This window comes from Tympanuchus pallidicinctus, unplaced genomic scaffold (assembly GCF_026119805.1).
Source record: "Tympanuchus pallidicinctus isolate F22 unplaced genomic scaffold, pur_lepc_1.0 scaffold2, whole genome shotgun sequence".
Taxonomy (NCBI): domain Eukaryota; kingdom Metazoa; phylum Chordata; class Aves; order Galliformes; family Phasianidae; genus Tympanuchus; species Tympanuchus pallidicinctus.
This window is the reverse complement of record NW_026294721.1, coordinates 42,287,810-42,293,809: the sequence shown is the minus strand read 5'-3', so window position 1 is coordinate 42,293,809 and position 6,000 is coordinate 42,287,810.

The following is a 6,000-nucleotide window of genomic DNA, read 5'->3' as shown; positions in this document are numbered from 1 at the left end:
TGTGTGTGTGTGTGTGTGTGTGTGTGTGTGTAATTGCATTACACACACACACCCCCACTACAGCCAGATTTGGGTCAGCAGCTCAGATCATCCTTACACATGGCTATTCTGTGATCCCAGTGGCTTCTGCAATGCTCACACAACCCTTCCACTCTTAATGGCTTAGTGTGAAGCATTGGGCTGACTCATACAGAATGTGAGGGAATATATCAGCAGCAACTTCAGTGCTGAGTGCTCCGTGGCACTTTGTATCTTTCGTGCTACTCTGCCAAGGTACTAGAAACACTTTCACTTGTAAGTAAAAAGATATTTTTTGGCATTACAAGTTTTCAAAATCACATAAACTATTTATTTATTGAATTCTTTTAATGTAATATATGTGGTTTGTTTGTTTGTTTGTTTGTTTGTTGAGGATGTTCGCAATTAGAAAAATGACATTAAACAAGGTGAAGATATGTATCAAGAGGAAGAGAATAAAGAAGAAAAAATTGTACTACAATTACTACTAATTACTACTAATTGTCTACAAATCAGTATGCATCCACAGAATTTCATTTGTTATAGAAAGAAAACTGAACGCTAATGCAAGAAATGCACCATTAAAGTGCTGGAAGAGTCTTACCCTTCACCTGCATTTGATCCTTATGAAAGCAAAAATTTCCTGAGAAAAATGGAAGATGTATTTTAAAAATAGTTCAACTCAAACTGAATCTGCAAAGGTTAAAATGCTTTAATCAAGTGATGTAGGTATGCCATGACATCTCTACACAGCAACAAAAAAGCAAGATTACCATGAGTGCTTTGGACATGAAAAGCCACTGTGCTCTCAGTTTTAAATTCCACTTGCCTTGGCCTTCATGGCTTCATATACAACAGCAGAGCAATTCTAGTTAGGGAGTGATTTCAAAGTACTGTCCTGAACACAGGAAATAGCAAACAGGGGCTGTTGGGTTCTCACTCCTTGCTATTGTACATCATCAATTGTTACAGAGATTGACTCATCTGAAGGCTGTGTTGCCATTCAGCGAGACCTGGTAAGGCTGAGAGTTGGATGGAGAGGAACCTGATGAGGTTTAACAAGGGCAAGTGCATGGTTCTGCACCTGAGGAGGAATAATGCTCACATCAGTACAGCTTGAGGGCTGATCTGCTGGAGTGGATCTCTGCAGAGAAGGACCTGGGTGTCCTGGCGGGCAGTGAGTTGGCCATGAGACAGTAGTGTGCCCTTGTGGCCAAGAAGGCCAACAGGATTCTGGGCTACATTAGGCAGAGCATTGACAGCAGGTCGAGGGAGTTTCTCCCCGCTCTCTACTCTGCTCTGGTGAGCCCACGTCTGGAACGCTGTGCCCACTTCTGGACTTCCCAGATCAAGAATGACAGGGAACCGCTGGAGACAGAATCCAGCAGAGGGTGACGAAGATGATCGGGGCCTGGAACATCTCTTGTATGAGGAAATGCTGAGAGAGCTGGTGCTGTTCAGCCTGGAGAAGAGAAGGCTGAGAGGGGATCTGATCAATGCTTATCAATATCTAATGGATGGGAGTCAGGTGGACGGGGCCAGGCTCTTTTTGTTGTCATGCAGTGATAGAAAAAGAGGTAATGGACAAAAACTGGAACAGAGAAGGTTTCATAATAACACACGTACGAGACTGATAGAGCACTGGAACAGCTGCCCAGTGTGATTGTGGAGTCTCCTTCCCTGGAGATATTCAGGACCCACCTGGATACTGTCCTATGTGACCTACTGCAGGAAACTTCTTTAGCAGGGGGGTGTGCTGGCAGATCTCCAGAGATCCCTTCCAACCCCTGTGATTCTCTGACCCTGTGAGAATTGGTAAGATCTGATTTGTTTTGATTTTATGAGAGAAACATGGATAAAAAGTGGGAACCTTGCTCAGAAGCCAAGCTGAGTTTTGCAGGATCTGGTAGGAAGCCTATGTTGTTTATTTGTATCACTCCGTAGCATTTGTTTTGTACAGTTCTTATATTTTTGCCATAACAATACATCACAGTGGAAATGTAAGTGAAAAACAAGCCACAGAATACTTGATTGTGAAGTAAAGAAAACATCAGTAAATATATCTAGCAGTGGAAAACGGTCTTAAAAAAAAAAAAAAAAAAAAAAAAAAAAGCCTGAAAAGCATGAATGTGTACCAATGAACTTGTCCAGATGACATGCACCTCTGAGAATAAGGTAATTCATTACAGAATGTAATGGCTCAGTGACATTTGTTTATGGAAGTTCATGAAAATCTGAGAGAAAGCCAGAGAGTAAATGGGACACAGATTTTCAGAGAAAAAAAAAAAAAGAAAAAAAAAAGAAGAAAAAAAAGAATCACAGGCAATTACAATCCACTGAACCTAACTTTAATCCACAGTAAAATAATGAAACCATTATTAAGGTTCTGCAACTACGTGGGGATTAAAGGAATAACAAGCAGTAAGCTGCTGGGCTGGGGCACCCCACATGGTCTTTGCTGCTTCTGCATGACAGTGAACTTTGTGGCTGGTAGAACCTGCCACCCCAGCTACCCCAGGTAGGAGCAAAGCCTGTCTTATGAAATAAGAGCTGGCTCTTGCATTTAATTCAAATTGCCTTGGATATTTATGCTGTCTGGCTATGGGTTTTTATTCACTATCAGCGTTCCCACACCAGCGTTGTTTCTGTGATGCACTACAGTGACAAATCCTCTGTTCTGTGTCCTTATTCATGATCTTTCATGGGGAAGGGTAAAAGGATCATTTATTGTATTTGCCAAGAATATTGCACAAATACTTTACAAACCTTCTGGAAGAAGAAAACAGATTAAGGACCCAAAATATTGGAGGAGCTCATTCAAATAATGCATCTGGAAAGCATAGATTGGGATGGGGATTTCTGTTTCATGAGAGAAGGAATTCTGGAAACCTCAAAGGCTGTGATTTGGATCTGTCACAGGTTTCCTGATTTTGAAGACTGAAAGTCCATCTTTCCATGCAAACAAAATGCCCAATAAGCCAGGCTGATGGATAAGGAAAAGGAATGGAGTATGTTAAGAGAATCTTATGAATTGATAGGGCAGTGAAATAAATCAGTGCAGGTTGGGGTTGCCAGTGCAAGTATGTTGTGTCCTTCAGTAGCAAAGACTAACTTCATGTCATCACACCCGAGGGTCGGCACTGAACTCTGATACCTTACTGCTTGTCCTTACAAAGCATAAATTGAGGGAATTGTTACTCAAAGAAGAAAAGGTATCAACTGCTTGGAGCGAGTGATACACAAAGAGAAATTGGGTAGCTTAAATAGATAGCTTATCTAATCAATAGTCAAGCAAAGAAGGGATAATTGTTTAAAAACTTGTGAGAGAAGGGTAAGCATTTGGGATGATGCATGGTCCCAATTCAGCACAGTACTTAAACACATGTGCATATCCATCAGGGCTGCAAAACACTGACATGTGTAATTTCAATGGAGCTTAAGCACATACCTAAATTTAAGCACGCATTGAAGTACTTTGATTAATTGGGGCCATAACCACAAGTAATGGGATGAAATTAAGAAACGGAAAATGTAGGCTGAACAGCAGGAAAATCTTCCAAATGATGAGATATGTGAGAGTGGAGAGAAATCACTTAGGGGAATGGGAAGAAACCTCATCCCTGAACACCTTTCAGTTTTCACTGGACGAAGTGCTGGGAAAATGTCCTTCAGGGAATCAGCTCACAGCTGCCACTGGAGACTACAACTGCACAACCCAAAAGAACTTCTCTGTCTCTGAAATTTTCTGGCTTGAGTGCAAGATTAAGCCCAAATCATGATTTTAATGAGAACAGTAGCATTGTCTTTCCCCAAAATATTGTTCCCCACAGTTTTTTTTCTTTTCTCTTTTTTTATTTTTTATTTTTATGTATTTATTTTAGTCTATTTTTTATTTTTATGTATTTATTTATTTGTTTGTTTGTTTGTTTGTAGGTAACTTTTTACTCAGAGGGGAGTGAGACTTGGCACTGCTGCCCAGAGCAAGTGTGGATGCCCCAACCCTGGAGGCACTCATGACCAGCAGGATGGGACCCTGCAGAGCCTGAGCTGGTGAGAGGCAACCAGATCACAGCAGGGGGTTGGGCTTTGAGGTCCCTTCCAGCCCAAACATTTATGTGGTTCTACAAGAGAGAAAAATAAAATCCCACTGCAAGGCTAGTGGTTCTTCATCTTTTTCCACTTGCATACTAAACATTGATTTCATTCTCACCTCTGCATTAAAACAGAGCTTAAAGATATGTAGCAGATCTCATTGCAGCTTGTATGGCTTTGTTTCACTCCTGGAGCAGATGTGGTGAATGTCGTTGGAGAGATAATCACATTTCAGAGAGTCTCACATCTCAGAGTATCCTGGTAGAGGCAGGAAAAAGGACTTTGAGTTTCTTTTTCTTTTTTACTTTTTTTTTTTTTCTCATGTGGTCCCTGGAATAAGGGCTGTTGGAGGAGGAGTTTGCTGAAGATGGAGAGATGGATGCCCTAAGGCTCCCACTCAAGGAGAGAACAATTTTGGTAAGCCAAATGCAAGGCCAAAACACAATGGCTTTTTAATTGGTTTAAAACCCAGTTTTACATAAGGTAAACATTTGCAGAAGGCTGCGTGCTGTTTGCTTGGACTTTTGGGGATAATTCTGCAGCCTGGTGGGAGAGGCCAGGTGTTCTGTAGCGTGACTTCACAGAGGTCTGCTGGAAGCAGAAACTCTTGGGACAGATCTGTTATAACGTATAGATGTTTTGTTTTCTTTTTTTGTATGTATGTTTTCTGTGTGTGTGTGTGGTTTGTTGTTTTTTTTTCCCCTAGTTTCACCGCAGCTGACTTTTTTTTTTTTTTTTTTTTTTTCCCAAGTGTCAGCGAGATGAGTCTCAATGTTATCACTGGCAAAACATATTGTTGATGTTCTCTCCAAATTGGAAAGATGTGGATTTGGTGGGTGAACTGTTTGATGGACAAGGAACTGGTTGTGAGATCGTACCCAGAGAGAGGTGGTCAGTGGCTGAATATGTGGATGGAGACCAGTGACGAGTGGTGTCCCTCAAAGGTCAGTCATGGGACTTACAATACTTCAATATTTTCATCAAAGACATCAACAGTGAGTATATCCTTAGTATATCACAGTATATCCTGTGTGGTGCAATTGATATGCCTGGGGGACAAGGTGCCATCCAGAGAGACCTGGACAAGCTTGAGAAGCGGGCCCAGGAAAATCTCATGAAGATTAACAAATCCAAGTCTTGCATCTGGGTTGTGGCAACCTTTGTGAGCAGTAAAAGATGGGGGATGAAAGGAGGAGAACAGTCCTAGTAAGAAAGACCTGGAGGACTGCTGGATGGCAAGCTAGACATGAGCCAGTAGTGTGCCCTTGCAGTTCAGAAAGCCAACTGTATCCTGGGTTGCATCTAAAGAAGTGTGGTCAGTGCAGAGAGGGAGGTGATCCTGCCCGTCCACTCTGCACTGGTGAGGACTCACCTGGAGAGCTGCATCTACATGTGGAGCCCTCAGTACAGGAGAAACGTAGACCTGTTGGAGCACATCCAAAGGAGGACCCGAGGGATGAAACACCTCCACTGTGGGGACAGGCTGAGAGAGCTGGGGCTGTTCAGCATGGAGAAAAGACAGCCCTGGGGAGACCTGATAGTGGCCTTCCAGTGTCTACAAGGGGGCTGTAAGAAGAAAGGGGACAGACTATTTAGCTGTAAGAAGAAAGGGGACAGACAGAGTCCATTTTGTTAGGACAAGGCGAAATGGTTTCAGACTAAAAGGGGAGATTTAGATTGGATATAAGGAAGAAGTTTTTTTACTATGTGGTTGCCCAGAGAGGTAGTGGATGCCCTGTCCTTGGTGATATTCAAGGCTGGGTTGGACGGGGCTCTGGGCACCCTGTTGTAGCTGTAGGTGTTGCTATTCATTGGAGTGGAGTTAGACCAGATGACCTTTAAGAATCCTTTCTAAGTCAAATGATTCTGTGATTTTATTCAACACATCAG